A 19,975-nucleotide genomic window follows, 5' to 3' on the forward strand; every position below is an offset into this window, starting at 1 on the left:
GTTGTTTGGTCAGGCCCAGCTGTTGAATGCTGATTGGCAACTGGCAAGGTGTGGTGACTGCCATCTGGTCATGCCAGGTCCTGATAGCACTGCCAGCGTTTATTTAATTCAAGCAAAAGCAGTTAACTTCAGCTTGCATTGCGGAAGCAAACCTAGTTAACTGTTTTGTACACTCCAGGTAGCCAAATTGGTTCCCAGGTTTAGACACAAGTTGAAAATTAAAAACAGTGCTGTCTGAAGTCATGGAGTCTACGTGATACACTTTGCCTTTCCCTCCTGTTTAGGATTCAGAGACCAAAGCGTGTGTATCTCAATCCCTTTCTGACAAATAGCATTGGGTACTTTTAACAGAACGTGAACGAGAAAACTGATTTCTGTAGCTCAGAGGGATGAATATTTTCATAGCTCCCCAAGTACTGGAAGTGAGGGACATATTACATGAATCATATGCATTAATGTAGCATAATGGATTGGTACCTCCCAAAAATTAGGTCAGCCCTGTGAGAAATCAGGCTATGAATACATTAAATGTATGTTTCATAAATACATGCTTCAGAGCTCAAGTCATTGTTTTTAAGTGGTGGATTACAGGTAACGCTACTTATTGCATGTCCCAGCACTAGAATTGAAGGGCTGGTGGGGAAAATGCCTGCTCTGGTGGCTAAAACTTTGCGAGGATTGATATGCAGAATTCTTGGCAAGGTGTATGCAGATCCTGCTTTGTATTTGCAAATGACTTTCACAATAATTTCAATCCTCATTAATCAACAGGCATTGTGAGTGACAGATGCTATACAATATGTAAGAAACCACCCTCAGGATCTGGCATCCCATAATCATTTTCCTCCTCCAAGGACTAACAAAGCTTAGCGTCTTCATTGTTTTCTGAGGGAGGTTGGAGTTGGTTCCCCTTTTTCAGCAGAGGAAACTGAGTCCTGGTAAGAATAAGTTCCTCTCTGGGAGCCAAGATAACTCTTGACCTCAGTTTCCCTCTTGGACCCAGGAAGGTGACGTGCCGGGAATCCTATGTCCTTCCCTCGGGAAGTTCTCAGGGAAATGAGGCTTCTTGCCTGGAGATGGTCATTTTACTTTGAGGATAAAAATTAAGTTGCTTTGCTCATAAAAGTTTTATTTGAGGGTCTCAGAATATAAACTTCTGACATTCTCATGTCTGGAGACCTGTGTGTATATATGTATTTTAAACTGAAGTATAGTTGTTTACAATGTTGTGTTAGTTTCAGGTGTATAAGGGATATTATATATATATATATATCCCTTATAGGTTATTACTGAATACAAGATATTGAGTAAAGTTCCCTGTGCTATACAGTAGGTCCTTGTTGGGTATCTATTTTTATATACAGTAGAGTGTATATGTTAATCCCAAACTCCTAATTTATCCCTCCCCACTCCCATTTCCCCTTTGGTAACCATGTTTGTTTTCTATATCTGTGAGTCTATTTCTGTTTTGTAAATAAGTTCATTTTTTCACATCTTTTTTTTTTTAGGCTCTCACATAAGCGATGTCATATGATATTTGTCTTTCTCTGGCTGACTGATTTCACTCAGTATGATAATTTCTAGGTCCATCTATGTTGCTACAAATGGCATTATTCCATTCTTTTTTATGGCTGAGTAATATTCCATTGTGTATGTATGTACCACATCTTCTTTATCCACTCCTCTGTCGATGGACATTTAGGTTGCTTTCATGTCTTGGCTACTGTAAATAGTACTGCATTGAACATTGGGGCGCATGTATCTTTTTGAATTATAGTTTTCTCTGGATATATGCCCAGGAGGGGGATTGCTGGATCATATGGCAACTCTATTTTTAGTTTTTTAAGGAACCTCTATACTGTTCTCCATAGTGGCTGCACCAATTTATATTCCCACCAACAGTGTAGGAGGGTTCCTTTTTGGAGGCCCGTTTCTAAGGGAAGCTGTGTGGTTTGGTAGCTGAGAGCATCCACTTTGGGGTCTACTGAGCCGAAGCTTGAATCCTTGCTCAGCCACTTACTCTGTGACCTGAGGCAACTTAATGTGTTCGAGCCACGGTATCCTCGCCTGTCAAACGGGGCTGGTGAGAGATGGTGGTGTGACTTGGCAGCCCCTGTCTGTACAATCTTCGCCATCACGTCATCACCCACTCTTATAGATTAGCCAAATCCCACGGTGCCAGCTGGGGGGCTGGGTGTGTTACTTCTGGGTTCTGAGCATCTCTGTGCCTGGCATGGGCTCCGACGTTCACTTGGGGCACAGATAAGACATGCTGGATGCATCCAGCTGCTTGGGCTCTCTGGCTGTGGCCCACCCCTTCCTCTCCCATTATTCCTGGAGAGAATCTGCATTAAAGACTGCTGTACGGGTATACGTAGTAGGCCTTTGCCAAATATTTATTAGTGTGTGATTAAACTTAAAGACGCCTCTAATAAAATCCCAGATGGTCTCACCATTAGCCTTTCCAGCTATGTGCAGGAAGAGATTGTGTTTCTGAGTTTTGATATGAGAAACGCCACACGAAGAGAAAACCCAAACCACTGTTAGTGTATTTGATTGATAAAATATGTTTTACTGTAAGGATCTTGAAGAGATAATTTGTAGAAGAGGCCATACAAATGGTTAATGAATATGAAAAAATATTTTCGATTTCACTGGCAACTTTTCAAAATGCAAAATCAAAAAACAATGAAATTGAATTTTCATCCATCAAATTGGCAGATTTAAAAACAAGAAAATTTACTGCTAGTGAGGATGCAGAAAGACAGGTAATCCCACTCATGTCTGGTGGGGAATTTGGTACAATCACAAGGAAGTTATTTGCCAGTATATAATAAAAAGCCTTTAAGATACTCATATCATCCAATGTAGTCATCCATTTTGAAGAAATAATATTTTCTTAAGGTGAATAGAAAGTTATATTCAAATATATCTGTTCCAGCGCTACAATTTTAAATAGCAAGAGTTAGAAATAAGCTCAGTACAATAAAAGGATGGTTAAATATGTTACTTAGAGTGAAATATTATGCTGGCATTAAAATGAGATTTTAGCAATAATCTATGGCCAAACTACCATTTATGAAGAGTTTACTATATGCCAGGCTCCAAGCTAAGTACTTTGAATATACATTATATCATTTAAACTTTATTATGACAGATTAGTAACCTAACTTCCAACAATTTATTTATCATCTCATTTAAACCTGTTTGACAAATTATAAAATTGGGGGAAAAAAGTTAACATGAGAGAATACTGTTGATATTCTTTTTAAAAAAACAATTAGCATACAAAATTGCATACAATTTTAGCTCAAATATATAAGCACAATAAACCCACCATAATGTTGTGAGTAGGGGCCAAAACTCCAAACTGCATAAAGTGTAAGGTTTGTATTGTTACAAAGCTCCTAAAGTGAATGTGAGGGCTGGAAGGTAGATGACACCTAAATTCCTCGTCATCTCCCATCCAAACTCACATTATTCCACAGCTGTGGATGTTTAGTGAAAAATTTACCAAAATATTAACAAAGGTTCTCTCTTTGTTGTGGTATTATGGGTAATCTATGTTTCTCTGTATTTTCCAGTTTTTCTACAATGGACATGCAGAAGTAGCACATAAAAAATAAAATGCTTCTAAAAGTTTTAAAAATGAAAGCGCAATTTGTTTTACCATTTTTTAAAAACAAGCGGGTAATTTCTGCTTTCCTACACTCCCTTTAGTTCTGACAGCTCAGTAGTTGAAGCAGGAAAGGGAAAAGGCGAAGCCCAGTGGTCAGAGGGAAACAAGAGGCGAGTCTCTGTCCCAGCTACAGGGAGTGAGCCACGTGATGCTTGCGGTGGCATCTGTGGTCACGTATGTTACAAGTGAAAAAAAAATATCACAATGACGTTGGCAAAGCTATGGGTATTACCCAACCTCATGTAGCTACCGAAAATGCTTAAAGCAAAACAAGACAAAAACCACGTACAAAAGAAAGACACCATTAAGAGGTAAAGCCCCGTTTCCACGTTCCCCAGCTACAGAGACCCTCCCTCAAGTCAGCATGCGAGGCTCGTTAGGGGACAGTCACTCCCTGGGAAGAAGCAAGAAGCAGGCTCAGAGGCCCCTTCCACTGTTTGCAGGATCTGTGAGAACAGCTAGCGTCTACTGCCTCTGAGGTTCTGAAGCTGCCCCCAGAGCAGGGTGTGCCCTCAGCGCCTGCAGAAACCCAAGCAACAGGGCACAGGCCTCGGTGCCCTGAGCACCGGGGATCCCCCTGGAAAGTGGGAGGCCCGCTGGGTTGGGCCCCACAGGAAGCGCCCCGCTTTTGTTGAGCTGAGCCGCAGAGGGCCCGCCCTGGTTTGTTGGGGCTTTCCTGCTGGGTTCTATGGCAAGGTGGCTAAAGGCAGAAAGCTCGCCGACCCCAGCCCTGGCTCAGGGCTGGAGACTGAGTCAGGGGCATCCGGGGAAGTCATTGTCCCATCCAGGAGGTGGCCCGGGCACCTGGGAGGGAGGAACACCAAGTACACGGTTCCAGATGGGCTCCTGGCAATACGAGGCTAACTTTTCAGAGTGCCTTCAGGTTTCTTCAGAGCCATTCATCCATCTGTTCAGCTGGCGCCTACTCAGTAGTGTTCTAGGCACTGGAGAAACCAAGAGAAATAGGACACCGTAGCTGCCCTCCGGGAATCCAGGGAAGAGGGAGAGAGGTCACAAGCCCTAGTGGTGAATCGAAGACCAGGGGATCACGGCGCTCCCGGGCAGCTCAAGGAAGGGACAATGCCCAGCTGTGTCTGACCTTGGTGCTTCTCAGACTTTAATGGGCGTGAGAATCACCTGGGCATCTTGCGAAGCAGCAGGTTCTTATTCAGCAGGTCTGGAGAGGAGCCTGAGATGCTGCGTTTCTAACAAGCTCCCAGGTGATACTGATGCTGCTGGTCCGAGGTCCACACTTTGAATGTCAAAACCCTACGTGACGCCTACGAGGGAGCTATGCAGGTAGAGAAGTGGGAAGGGATATTCATTCCGAAGAGAGAGAACGTTCCAGGTGGGCCACTTCAGGCGTGGGGAGGGTTGAATTGTCAGAGTGGCTGAGGTTTGATTGGAGAGGCTTGAAATGGCCCTGGGCTTACGTTTTAATTCTATTAGGTTTTAATTCATTCTTTAAGACAGTGTCAAACCTGATATTCTGAGAAACGCATTTCTAACACTCACCTGACATGGGTCCTTCTGTTTAATGGTCTTGTTTACTAGTGATCCTTTCCTGCCACGGAGGTGATAAGGCTCTCAGAGCAAGCCTGGTGGTGGATGACCAGTCACTATGATTGAGTTCCTCAAGTCCTAGGCTACAGCTCCAGGAGAGAGGTCATGGCTTTTCTGCTCCACAGCTCGCATAGCGCCTGGTACACAGGGGCAGCTAATGCTCATTATATCTTGAGTTTGAGATGAATGAATGAATGAATGAATGTTAATACCTCATATTAGGCTCAGCAGGAGAATAGCAGAGTGGTTAAAAGCACAGGCACTAGAGTTAGAATGCCCTGCAAATCCTGGCTCTGCTCTGTGCTAGCTCCAAGAATCTGGCCATACCCTTTGACCTCTCTGTGCCTCAGTTTCCTCATTTGTGAAATAAGGATGACAGTAGTACCTGCCTCAAAGAGTTGTTGTGAGTCTTCCATGACATAATACATATAAATTGCTCTCAGCAACTGTAAACATTCAGTAAATGTTATCTTATTTTTGTTAAGAGCTGAAGTTGACATTCGCCAACTCGACAACATTTTGACTGGTTTAATTTGGTGAGGATGGGCATATTTGTATAAGGTATGGCTTATGAGTGAACATCATTTATTTTTGCCATGCATGTCCTCCATTAACATGAATAATGACAGGTATTTGTATTAACTTTTATAAAATTTTCCCTTGAACGTAAAATAGGAAAACACATATAATGACAGAAATAGGGGTCTTGGCAGAATACTTCAAGTGGGACCCTTAGGTATGAGCTGGTTTCTTGAGACCAGCTCTGCTTATTAGGGGATGTCATGAGGGAGAATTTTATTCTGCCTCCCTATGAGATCACCTGAGCTAGGCTTCTGGAATTCCAGAAACCATGAAACCACGAAAATAGTAATGTTTGGTGAATAGACAGCCAGTAGGTATAGACCTAACTGAAACTGGCTATTATTTCGGTGAGAAGCGCCGGGAATTTCATCACCACTCGATACTGTTGTGGATTACTTACCATTTAGAATGGTTATTGAAAAGCTCTGGGGCTAATACTATCTTTTGTCTTTTGTCTGTGAATACTTGGACCTGAACTATCCAAAACAATATATATGAGCCACATATGGCTATTTATATTAATGAAAATGGAATAAAATTAAAAATTCATTTGCACTAGGCACATTCCAAGTGTTCAATGGCCACATGTGGCTAGTAGTTAACAAACTGGACAGCACAGGTATGTAGATGTAGAACATTCCACCAGACAGCAGTGACTTAGAGTATAAGTTTTTTACTTTAAGAGTTGCAGATTGTAATTGAGGTACCCAGAGATGGCAAAATCCAGAACTCATGCAATGAGGATGTTGCAGAATTGAATACAAAAATTAGGAAATGTAAGGGGTAAGTTTACTTTTGGACAATAAAGTTTGACTCATTTTTTTGTTCAACAGTTATTAAGTAACTAGACACTTACTCTGTGTAGAGCTCTAATCTAGTGGCTCTGGGGAAGATAGCAAAGTCTGACAGATGCATTGACTGATCCCAAATTGCTTGTCATTGAGTTGGATAGATACCAAGTACCTAGAAGAACATTAAATAGCAGTTCAAGGAGGTGTGTGAGGAAAACCCAGTGAGATGCTGTGAGACCAGAGTGGCTTTGAAAAACAGATGTGATGCTTGACTTTGACAGGACAGGAGACACAAGTAGAACTGAGTAAAGGAGGCAGAAATGGTTGCAAAACGGTGGGAAACGGGAAGCAGTTACCCTAGATGAAATAGAAATATTAGTTGGAAGCCACATTGGAAATGGGGCTGGGGTCAGACTTTGGAAGGACTTGAATACCAACATAAGATGATTAGACTTTATCCTGCAGACATTGGGAGCCGTAGAAGGGTTGTGAGCCGAAGGGCACAATCGTGCAGGTAGTACTTTGTCAAGGTGAGTCTGGCAGGGCTTAAAAAGCTGGATTGGAGGAACCCAGCCATCTTCACTGGGATACCAGCCCAAAGGTTGCAGGAAGAATCCAGGCAGGAGAGGAGAAGGACCGGAAATAGGTCAATGCACAGGGAGATGGAAAGAGAGGCAATAGAAAGGAAAACAGGTTTTGACTGAGCAGGGGAGAAAAAATGGCAGAAGTGTAGACAAAGATGGCTTACTTGCTTTGGGTTTGGGGTTTAGGAAATACCTGTTGATTTGGAATTTGGAAGGGGGTTCCTCCTAGATGTAACTTCATCAGATCCCATCACACACCTCCTTGAACTGCTATTTAATGTTCTTCTGTGTACTATTTATCTAACTCTTGGCAGTGATTGCATCCACCAGGCTTTGCTTCCTTCCCCAGAGGCCCTAGTTCAAGTACCATGCATGGAAAAAGTGCCCAGTGAGTGAACACTATTCTACAGGTAACTGCAGAGTCAAGCCCTGTAATCTAAACCTACCCTTTACATTTACTGAGGCAAAGAGAAGAAGGGATTAGTTGTTTGTTTTAAAAATAAAAATCCTGAAAAAATGTTAGATTATGTTGGTGAATAGAGATGAATGTCTACAAAATGCCAGTTGTCTGCAAAGTGGAGGTGCAAATATCTACCTCATAGAGTGCTGAGGATTAAATGATGTGTGCGCAAACTATCTAGCAAATAGTAAGCCATCAATAAATGTCATTTGATTCTAATCTAATGAATTCAACAAGCACTCGTGGGATCAGAAAACCCCATACATAAGTTTATGGCATGTACTATCTCTCCACTCACTCATTTGTTGGGTGTCATAAAATGAGGGAATTTCTAGTGTTATTCCAGATCACTCTGGGCAGAATTTTTGAAGGTCTTATTTGCTCAATGAAACAGAAGCCAGGGAGGGCCCAGCTACAGGGATAATCACACACACCTGAGGGTGTCTGGTTCACCCCTCATTTGTTCCTGCTTCTTTTACTCTTTAGCAATGGGATCATTGTCAGTGGAGCATTGGAAGGTAAGACATACAACCATATTAAAGAAAAGTTTCCAGGAGGGAATGACATAGCTATTTGTATGTGATATGACTGATTCTCATAAGCATGAGAAAATCAGTGTCACTGCATTCAAATTCAATATGTCAACTACTGCCAGAAACCACCTCAGGCTGGGCCCCATGACCCTGAGGTGAAGGCCACAGCTTCTCCCCCAGGTGCTGTCCACCTAGTTCTCCCTTCTGTGCCTCATCCTGCATATCACGGTCAGATAAAGCTATTTAATAGACCACCTTCAACTTGTCAAGTTATCCTCAGGGAACCCCTTTTACCTGAAGAGGAAGTCTAAACGTCACCGCTTGGTTTCCTTCCAAAAATCTCACCCACCATGTTGATTCAACCATATTTTCTCATTTTCCAAGTGCATCCTTAGCTCCAGTAAGGGAGAAGTGCATTATTTACTGGATGGAAAAATCCAATACTCACTTCCCTTCTGTGCTTTGGCCACTGCCCTTATCCAGGATGACCTCACTGTTACCCTCTGCTTTGCTAAATTTTACTCATTCTTCAAGACACAGTCAAGACCTACTTCCCCCACGAAGCCCCTTTCTGATGATTCCAGCCTGTAGGCATGTCACCTTTTTCTGGACTCCTACTGCCCTCATTTACAGTGACAAAATATCGACCACTCTCTTGTTTCTTGTCTCTTGTTTCTTACTTGTGTTTTTCCAACCAGACTGAAGTCAGGGTTTATGTCTTGCCCTTCAAATCACATCAACAAGATTGAACTGAGGGCTCTGTGACATTTACAAATCCTAACTCTGGTTCAGAGTTTTCAAAGTGACATCTTAGAGACTTGAAGGAAGGACTCCTTAGCTAAAGCTTGGGAACTCCAGGTCCCAGCCATTGGAAACGTGGTAGTGGGCTGATGGGTTGAAGTGGAGAGGAGCTTTCTAGATTGGCCCATCCTTATTCACAACTATCTGAAAGCTCAACTACTGGGGAAGTCATGTAGAGGATGGGGCTCAGTCCTTGAACGATCCATCCCTGCCCCACAGAAAAAGTAATTTGGTCCTTGTAGGAAACTTGGAAAGTACAGAAACGTATAAAGAATATAAAAATCATCTCTAATCCTACCAGCCAGAAAGAAACATTGTGAATCTTAGTGTACTTTCCAGTTTTCCAGTTATACACACATAAGTATAATCTGTCATAGTTGAGATCATGCCGTATGTTGAGTTGGGTAACCTACTCTTTTCACATACAATTACACCATGATCACTAAAACTCCTCTAACTGTATTTGTGTTGGTTCATTCCCCAGGAAGCAGACTCTGAGATACATGTTGGTGTGCAGGATGTTTCTTAGGTAGTGCCCTAGAAATCAGCAGCTGCTAAAAGGGAGAGAAGGAAGAAGGACGAGACAGAGGGAGCAGTTGCACTGTGTTGTAGGCATGTTCCAAACTCAGGTCTGGCAGCTCGCTGCTCGAAAGCTGATATTCAAGAGAAAAGTGTTGGTAGCAAAGGAAAACTTGCTTTATTCAGGAGCCCAGGAACCTGGGGAGAAGGAGGACTCATGTCCAAAAGCCTGCTCCCCATTGCTGATCAGGAGGCAAGAGCTTTTAAAGGGGAGTTTCAGGGGTGCACTGAGGAGGTGGGGGGCTACGTGCAGAGCAGCACGGTCCGCTCCAACAGTCATCTTGAAATTGGTCATGCGGTGGTCTGATCAGCATCACCTTGATTGTTCTAAGTGCAATGAACCTTCAATTCCAGAGTTGTTTTATCCCCATCTTCTTGAGGCCAGTTCTCGGAATTGTGTAAGACGGAGCAGCTTACGTCATGACTACAGCCTGGTCATCATGTAGTTAAATTCTTCCACCTGATGGGGGTTTCAGTATCTATAAAACAGCTCAAAGGATATGGCTCAGAATATTATCTAGAGCCCTTGAGGAGAAACTAAAGACCCTCAACTTTGTTTAATGACTAAACTATTATTATTTTGTCCTGTTTGACTGCTTTTCTTTGCTTTTGCATCTTTTCATTTCTCTGATTAAATTTATACTTTGGCTAAAGTTTTTCAAGCAGGCAGAGGACATGGGGGGAGTGGTCTGTCCTGGGAAGGCTCCATAGGGTTCTGCTCCGTTACAGGTCCACCAAAGGCCTTAACCAACCCCATAGGGAACTCTGGAGCAGGGATGGCCCTCCTGAGTTGTCCGAGGTTGGAGTGAAGGGGCTGGACCTTTACATCCCCAGGGGGACTGCTCATTGGTTTCAGGCTTACTCTGGAAATTCACATGATTTAGGCTAGGCAGTGTTCTTTAGCTAAGGCAGTCCTCAAAGAAGGTTCAGAGCTGAAGGCTGTCTTGGAGCAGCATTCCCAGAGGCCAGGAGAATAACTCCTTCATTGCCAAAGAGGGATCTGGGCAACATGTCAAAGCCTTTACACTCATAATACTACACTGTATAGCCAACAATGATGGCTGAAATTGAGTACTTATCATATGACAGCATTATGCTAGGTGACCTCAGCCCACAGCTGCTCAAAAAGGTGATTATTAATGGTATCCTCTTTACCAATGAAGAAATCAGATGACCAGACACTCCTTGGGTCCCATAGCTGATAAGCCTGGGGAGCCAGAATTTGAATCTTAAGTCTTTGCTTTATTTGTTTGGGTAAGTACTTAAAAGAGTGTTTTCAGGTAAGAATTTAAGTTTCCAGACAAAAATCTGACTACATATTCAAGTGATAAGAGGTGTGCTGCACTTTCCTTTCATCTTCACGATGAACTAGAAGTATGATTTTCAGAAATGACAAAAACGATCATTCCTAGCCCCCAGAATTAGAAACACTTAAATAACGACAGGAGGTCACATCTTTAAAAGTCGTGAATAAAGGGCAATGGAGACTGTTCCCTTCAAACTCTTTTATTCAAAACACAGAGCAGCAGCTACATGTGGATGTGAAACCCCCAACTCAACCTGCCCCCTTTATTCTACTAGACAGGTCGAGGATTATTTCTCCTGCATGTGAGAAGGGTTGTATGTGGCCTCCCAGATACTTTTAGCATACCACATCTAGTGTTATTTCCTATCTTCAAAAAGCTATTCCAGTTAAGGGACAATAAAAATTAACATTTAATTCTTCGTGCTATTATAGACTTTAGAATTTTTTTGGTGAAATTCATCTTTCAGTCTTAACTTCATACAACTGTTTGACTAAGTTTTCCACAAGCCTACCCAAAGTTTTCATAATTTTTAAGCAAAATTTCCTGAAAAGAGAAAGGCTTTACCAATTATTTTGTACCCCTCTATTTGCCATCTTGTAATCTACACATGCTGCTTATTAGTCAAAATGAATACGGTTTCAGGGCAATTGCATTTATTTGTTTATCCCACTTAAGCATCAGCACAAAAATTAAAATGCAGGGTCAGTTATTGCTGGGGAGTATTCAGCACTGTAATGTGGTTGCCAGGCAACCTGTGGGCGGGCGTTAGGTAGACGAAGGGAAACTCGTCAGCAGCGCTTCAATAGCAGTATTGGCTTTCATTTCAAACGTGCTAAATAATAGGGCCATGCAATTCGTCTCCTTTAGCCCAATTTGCTTACTTTTCTTCTTGAATGGAAAATTAATCTGGTTTAGTTCTGGGTAACATCTGCAACCATACTTCCTCTGCCAGGCACTAAAAAAAAAAAAAAAAAAAAAAGTGTTTCCCACTTTGGACAATAAGGAAGGTCTGGTTTTTTTGTTTTTATTTTTGTTGTCTTCTTTTTCCCCCATGTTTTACAATCTTCCTCTTTCTTTCCTTCTTTCTTTCTTTCTTTCCTTCCTTCTTTCTCTCTTCCTTCCTTTCTTTCTTTCTTTCCTTCTCTCTCTTTCTTCCTTCCTTTCTTTCTCTCTCTCTTTCTTTCTTTCTTTCTTTCTTTCTTTCTCTCTCTTCCTCCCTCCCTCCATCCCTCCCTTCCTCCCTTCCTTTCTCCCCTCCTTCCCTCCTCCCTCCTTCCCTCCCTCCCTTCTTTTCTTTCTCTTTCCCTTTCTTTCTTTTTTGGTTAAGAAAACACAGTGTCAAGGCAATGGATTGAAGAGCTCAGGAAAAAGAGGGAGTCTCGGACAGCACTGTATGAGCCGTAAACACCCTCACACATCTTCTAGAAAGCCATGTTTAATAATTTCAATTTGTTACCTACTATTCTTGAGCTTCTGTACGTGTGTTTACACATACACACAGATATTGGTGAGTCAGAACCCCTGCCAGTATGGAGTGCCTCGAGTAAGAGCAGGTGGTTCTGGGGTCTAGGGTGGGTTTGGGGGTTGAAGGAATCCTCCCAGGTCCTGAGGAGGAGATGCAGGAACTGACCAAGGCAATAGGCAGTGCTGGGGAACTTGGCAAGAGGTCAAAGGGGACTCCATTTCTACTGCAGCTCAGAGCCAGCTTCTCCTCTACTGGGTTAGGCTCACCTGTAAGGCTGAACATAGCCCTAACAATGCACCTTGCACAGAGTAGCTGCTCAGCAAACGTGTTGGCCATGCACATGTCTTCATGTGTGGAGCCCGGACCCAGGAAATGCTGTCAGGACAGCTGCACTCAGTCATGGAGTTGTAGGGGAGTGTATTTTGGGCCTCGTGTAATTTCCATCTTACATCTTCATCTTAGGGATGAAGAAAACGGACTAGCGTCCAAGGCTGGCAAGCTGTTCCTGGCTCCACGCGAACCCGGCTTCAGCTCTGCATCCTCAGAAACTCTCCTGTGTGTTTTCCCCTTTGAGTAATTTAATTTTCATCTGCCTGCTCTCAGTTTGCAAGAGCTATTAAGAGTGCGCTCAAGGCTCAGCTTCAGAACAGCTCTCACAGGATTCCCATGCTTTTGCAGATTTTTAAAAACCTGGTCCAGGTTAAGGATGCCAAGATGCTAACCAGAGGTTCTTCTTTGAAAACACCTCTCCTCTCCTTTCTTCCTTTCTGTTGCTATCAGTAGTTTAGATCCTTACTGTCCCAGAGCTGGGCACTGGTCCAGCCTACTAACTGGGCTTCCTGCTGGCAGACTTCTACCCGCCCAGTCTACCCACTGTGTCCTTACAGCCTTCTTCCCTCCACAGGCTGTCGTTTGCAGAATCCTCTCCAGTTGTTTGCCCTTGCTCTTGAATACCACGTTTGTCTGATCACATCAGCTCTTTTCACAGACAACAGAACACCCAGGCCAGGGTGTCTTAGAATGGAAGCCCAGCTGCCTTAGCAGTCTGCAGTGGTTTTCTCCAAAGTCTAGGAGCACTCAGAGTTTGAGAACCAGTGTCCTGTAACTTTTCACTTGAACAACTTACCCTCCACTGTGCTTGTGCAGTTGAATTTTTGAACCCAACATAGTGTTTTACATTGATCTTGAAATAGCAGTCACAGGGGAGAGGCACAGCCAGGAGAGAAAGAGAGACAAGAAGAAATAGAGGCAAAGAGAAGGTTAAACATCCAAGGGAAAGGGAAAAAGGAGAAGGAGCCATCAGTAGAAGGATGAAGATAGAGGATCAGAGATGAAGGAAGCCAATCAGGGCCCCCATGAGAGGACTTTGTGATCTTAGAGCCAAAAAAAAAAAAAAAAAAATGCTTTCAGGTGATTAAGAGGCAAGAGGCAGCAGAATAAGGGAATCAGGATGCTGGGAGGAGGTGAAGGCCAGAGCAGGAGGATTTGGTCAGTCTTTTGGGTGAGAGAAGTCCCCCTTAGAGTCAGTACACATTGACTGAGCAAGACAGATGAAAGGGATTGGGATCCCTCTTCCTCTCACTCTTTCTCCCACTTCTGACATTTTCCATCCTTCCACCCCATCTCTTGGAAAGCTTATCTTTCTCTTTCTTGAATCAATCAATCGATTAATTGATCAACCTCCCTTTTCCCCCTTTTTCTCCTCTCTTACCTTAAAAGTGTTTTGCAACACTCGGCCTATTAGTAGGTTATGAAACCAGTGTTGTGAGTTATAACAAGCACTTTCAAAACACTGAAATAGGATAGAATATATAGAATAATATACAATAAAATAGAAAACATTAGAGTGCATCTTAGGGTAGGGGTAAACTCTTGTCTCAGTTATACGTGTGGGTGTGAATGTCTGTGTATAAAGTTATTTTCGTATTATATATTATGGTCAAAAAAGTTCGAAGGCCACTGGGATATAATTTACAACTGAAGAAATCTCTTTATTATCTGATATAGCTAATAATCTTTTTCTGATGAGTACTTTTAAGAGGATCATATTGATAAAGTTTTAGTATTTCTTTTTCTCAACTTCTACCCCACCCTCAGAGTCAGGAATTTTTAAATTACTTTTTCCTGGAATTTTTTCTCCTTGTGGATTAGCATCCATGGAAAGGAAATGTGTTCTCTAGCAGAAAAACCTCATAAAACCCAGAATTCACATTAAGTACTGGCTTCAGTTAAATCTGCAGGCAATATTCATCTTCTGGGTGCAAACCAATTCTGATGGTTAGGTTGTTGGCTCAGAGAGGGCTTATTTCATTAACCACTCTTGGATACAGTGATGGCAGACAACAGGATTTTGAGATGTGTAGTTAATTAATTTTTTATTAGATATGGTGGGTTTGCTTGGGACAAGGAGAGATAGGTAGAGAGGATCCAAGCCTATCTTCAAGAAGCCTCCCTCCTTGAGTTCAAGTCTATTCTGCCCATCAGAAGAAGGTGTTCAGTTTACCTGATGTGTACTAGCTCACTAAACATTAGTGTTAACTATATGCAGCCGGTATGGTAATTCCACCATCCATTTTATCTTTACTATTTTACAAATCTCAAAAGTAATACGTATTTGTTGAATCAAAATCAAACAACACAGGTGTCTAAAGGAAAAAGTCCAAGTGTTCTCCCCTCTTCTCTACCCCTATGGTAACCAGGCTCATGCCTCGGTTCAGAAGATAACGTTGGTAACTTGCTGAGTTGTAGCCTTCCAGATACAGGGCAATGTTACTCAAACTTCAATGTGCACGCGAGTCTCCTGGCGTCTCATTAATGCAGGTTCTGATTCAGCAGGTCTGAGATGGGGCCTGAGACTCTACTTTTCTAACGAGCTGCCCCTTGATGCTGATGCTGCTGGCCCAGGGACCGCACATTAAGTAGCGAGGGTTATACTGCTCACCGTCCAATACCGCAACCACGCACCGCATGTGGCTATTTAAATTTAAACTTCTTAAAATTAAATAGAATTAAAAATCCATTTCCTCACTCACACCGGCCACACACCATATGTGGCTATTGGCTATTGGATTGGACAGCACGGATAAAGAACGTTACTTTCCAAAGCGGTTGCACCATTTTGCGGACCCACTCACTGTCAGTGTGTGTTGTAGTTTCTCTGCATCCTCATCAACATTCAGTATTGTCAATCTTTTTGCTTTTACCAGTTCTAGTGAGTGTATAGTGGTGTCTCATTGTGGCTTTAATTTGCATTTCCTTGGTGATCATTGATGTTAAGTATCTTTTATTTCTGAGCTCTCTGGCTATTTGTATAACTTCTTTTTGAAATGGCTGTTCTAATCTTTTGCTTATTTTTCTTCCGCTGGGTTGCTTCTTCTTATTGAGTTGTAAGAGTTCTTTACATATTTGGGCTCTAAGATACTTGTCAGAAATATGTGTTGCTAATGTCTTCTCTCAGTCTGTGGCTTATCTTTGCATTTCCTTAATGGTGTCTTCTGAGGAGCAGAAGTTCTTATTTTGATGGAAAATAGTTTTCTATTTTCTTCTTTTATGGTTAAAACCTTTTTCTTAAGATATCTTTGCCTAATTGCAAAGATATTCTCCTGAAGTCCTTCTTTTAGACTTCTAAAACTATAAGTAGTTTTAGCTTTTACATTTAGGTCTATGATCCATTTTGAGTTAATTTTTTTGTATGGTGTGAGATAAGGGTTCACATTTCATATGAATGTCCAGTTTTTACAACATCATTTGTTTAAAAGACTATCGTTTCTCCATAGAATTATCTTAGTACCTTTGTCAAAAATCAGTTGATTGTTTATGTCAATTTTATATATATAGGTATAGTTAAGCACTGGTGTATTTAAGCACTGATATATTTTTGTATTTTTTTCAAGCTAAATGTACAGCAACATCAAAAAACTGAATCATGATCTGTTATTTTATTACCCAAAGGAAATTGAAGGGAAGACCCTGGAGGTGACTCATCTCCAATTTAATAGGCTGATCATGAATATTGGTGAGATTTGTTGTTCTGTTAGGAGGACAATAGATAGAAACCACAACATTTTCATTGTTTTATATTATTAACTTGTATGCTTACAGATGAATTTTAGGGATTTTTTTAAGTGAATAATATATCTTTTTAAAAAATCGAAACAATATGTATTTTTAAAATGTAAGCTATTTTTTCCTTAAAATATAAATTTAGGCAATCCATCATTTAAAAAAAAGTAGACTAAGATTGTTTTGGTGTTTTGGATTGTCCTGAATGTATTTAGGCTTGGCTTGGTGACTGGGACTGACCTAGGAGATCACAGTCAGGTGGTGTGCACTGCAGCACATTTCCTACTAAACGCCTCATACTGTGGTGCTCCTCTGTGATTCCACAACAGGCGCAGACTTCCTGAGCCCAGTCTGTGGTCTCATCCTTTCACCCCTCACGCCATCCTGCCCCTCCTCTAAATCCTGAAAGTACTGGACGAGAGGGCCCATCAGGCTTTTGAGGAAGAAGCCACCACACTGGTGATAATCGTCTGGATGCAGCCTTCCTAATGGGTCTGTAGACCATGCCCTGTGAGACCAGTGGCTCTTTCTGTGGGACCACAAGAGTGTAGGAGAGAGTAGGGGTACATTTAAACTCTGCTCTATAGCAAGCCGTGGTTGGTAAGGTTGTACATCCTGGTTAATTGCTTTAGTTACTTTACTCATGCTTAAAATACTCACTGACTTTATTTAGAAAGGAAGAATGGTCCAAAGAGAGGAAGAATGCAGAACTTGAAGTCTAAGTCTTTGGTTGGAGTATCAGTTCTTTCACTTGCCTCATGTGTACCCATAAATAATAGGAATGATATCAAGTGACACACAAATAAGAGAACTCTGCAAACTGTGTAACTCAAATGATATTCAAATTATTTTTCCTTCAGTAGCCCCCCAAATTGCTGATATTCAGATGTGAGTCATTACTTAAATAGGCTCTGTTGAAATCAAGTGCATGATGGCTTGTAGCTACTTGCTGGATTCACTCTCTTTAAAAAGCTCATCAGCAAACATTTGCTTGCTGAATGATTCCCCTGTAGCCTTGAAATACGTTAAAGTTGGTTCTACAGAAGGACAGTTGCTAAAAGCCTAGGTCAGAGTCAACTTGTCATTTGTTAAGGGTTAATACTTTTGCTGAGGAAGAATTGAAAATCCTAGGAAGACGAAGGGCTAGAAACAGTGTACCATTGTCTATGACTTGTAAACAAAAACAAAACCAAAACCTTTTCCCAAAAGGCTACAGAAATACATTACTTCAAGTATTATAAAATAGGTATGATTACATTTTTCCCTGGTATGAGCTAATTTCAATAAATATTTTGTTGGTAACCATTTTTCCTCAACTATAATAGTGATGCAAACTCATAATAGAAAACTTGGAAACTACAGACATGTATAAAGTTGAGACTGAAATTCATCTACAATATTTGCCTCCAGAGATAATTGTTAACATTTTAATGAAAATTTTCCAGTCATTTGTACTCACATATGTCTGTATTTTTAGAAAATTTATAAACTATTCTTGGTATAGTTTTGTATGTTGCTTTTCCTCCCCGCTTAATAGCATAAACAAATGCTGATGTTGATGAATAGTCTCAGAAGAAATAATTTTGAAGTCTGCCTGATATTTTGTCTGAACTTAACATATCTAAAAATATTTATATATTTTTTTCCAAATATTCTTAACTTTAATATATTAAAATTAAATTTTATCTACTTATATTCGTAAATGTTAAATTTGAGTTGCTGAAAGAATTCTAAATTCTGTATAGAGGAAGGAAAGTAAAATATGTACATTCAGACACACACATGAATTTTAAACGTACACCATGCATTCTCAGCGGGGGCGATATCACTCCAAAGGGAGTGAAAATTGGTTCTGTTGGTAAAAAAATCTTACCCTTTTTATGGATAAAGCATAGATGTATGGTACATAGAGTAATATAAAGAGATATACAGTATATCTGTAGAATTGAAATTTGTGGGGGAGGGGAAATTAGGGGAAAAAAAGGTTTCTTAGAGGGGCAATAATGAAAAAATAGTTGGAGAAACATTGTTAGGGGGGTGATTATGAGAATAGGCTGAGATAATCTAGTAGAGAATTGAATCCTGCAGGGCAATTCAATTACTTTAAACCTAAGCTCAAATCAAAGAAATCAGTTTCTCTTCTAACATATAGAGTCTTCTGATGGAGTACTATAAGTTCTATCTTGTTTTAGCTGTCATTTCTTTTTGAGTACAGGTTGCAGAGGAAAGAAAATATGCAAGTTAAATTAAGGTTGGAATTCCATATGTTTCAGTTATGTTACATAGTATCACTATATTATAAAACTATTCATTGTCAAAGGGAAAACTAATATCTTCCACCTTAAAAACCCAGAATTAATCATTTACCTCTTAAAAGAAAATATCAACTATTTTTTTGTATTTTAATTTCACAAACATCAGTGATTTTCCAAGAGTATGAATTCTCATTTTACACACATCTAATAATTGAAAAGACACCATTACCACAAGAACAAAAATGGTAGCAAGATGCATTGACTTAGGGTTTTTTTTTAATAGCAGCTTTATTGAGATATAATTCACAGATGATAAAATTTACTCCAGAATGTATTAAGTACTCTCATGACTCAACAATAAAAAGTTCAATGACTCCATCCACTCAAACTCTTTGAAGTGAAATAGAGAGGTTTAGTAACTGTGTGTGCAGTTTTCTCATGAGGAAGATCATATTTCTGTTGTTTAATGGACTGAATATTATGCCCAGGTGGTCAACTCACTCTTTTTCTAATTTTGCAGGGAATAGGTATCATTATGGATGCGTTCTGGTTTACTATAAAGTTGTCCTACTTTCATCAAGCATTCTTTCTGCTAATATTACCTCTGACTTCAATTCCAGCCCTAGAAATGTGTGGGTCACAGTAGGCTTTATTGGATTTTACCAAAAAAAACCCCAAAATTTAATGACTTAGACAGCAAGGCTTGTTAGCTTTTCATTTGACACCTTTATTTAAGCAAATTATTGCATGCTGTCACCTAATTGTTAGTTACAGCAGGCCTAAAATTACAAAACCTGCTTGAGGTATGTTTGTCTAGAAGCTATTAAATTTCAGTTGTCAACCTCCAACAGCAATGTTTGCAGAATAATCATGATGCATTTCTAGTACATCAAAACTAATCTGTAGTAAAACTGACTTCACTTCCAGAAAAAAGGTTAATTTTTATTTGGTCCTTTCACTCAACAAGTGGGAACAGCAAATGAATGGATAAGTCCAAAAGGAAATACAAAGTGTAAGAAATAGTTCCTACCTTAAGGAGTTAAGAGTCTAATTGGTTGATTTCTCTCACCTGTAGAGAAATTAGGCTAGCCCCACTAATAAGAGTTTATTTTGGCAAAGATTATCAAAAGAAATATAATTTAAATCTGGGAATATGACTGGAAAAGGGGAGAATCAGGAATAATTTAAGGATATTTGTTATTATTAGTAATTTAATTGTTCTAGAAATCCAAGCCAATGTAATAAGATAAGAAAAATATATAGCACCATTAAAAAAAATAGAAATGTACCTATATCTTTAAATGTGGATAGAAA

Source organism: Balaenoptera ricei, chromosome 4 (assembly GCF_028023285.1).
Source record: "Balaenoptera ricei isolate mBalRic1 chromosome 4, mBalRic1.hap2, whole genome shotgun sequence".
In the NCBI taxonomy this organism is placed as follows: Eukaryota; Metazoa; Chordata; class Mammalia; order Artiodactyla; family Balaenopteridae; genus Balaenoptera; species Balaenoptera ricei.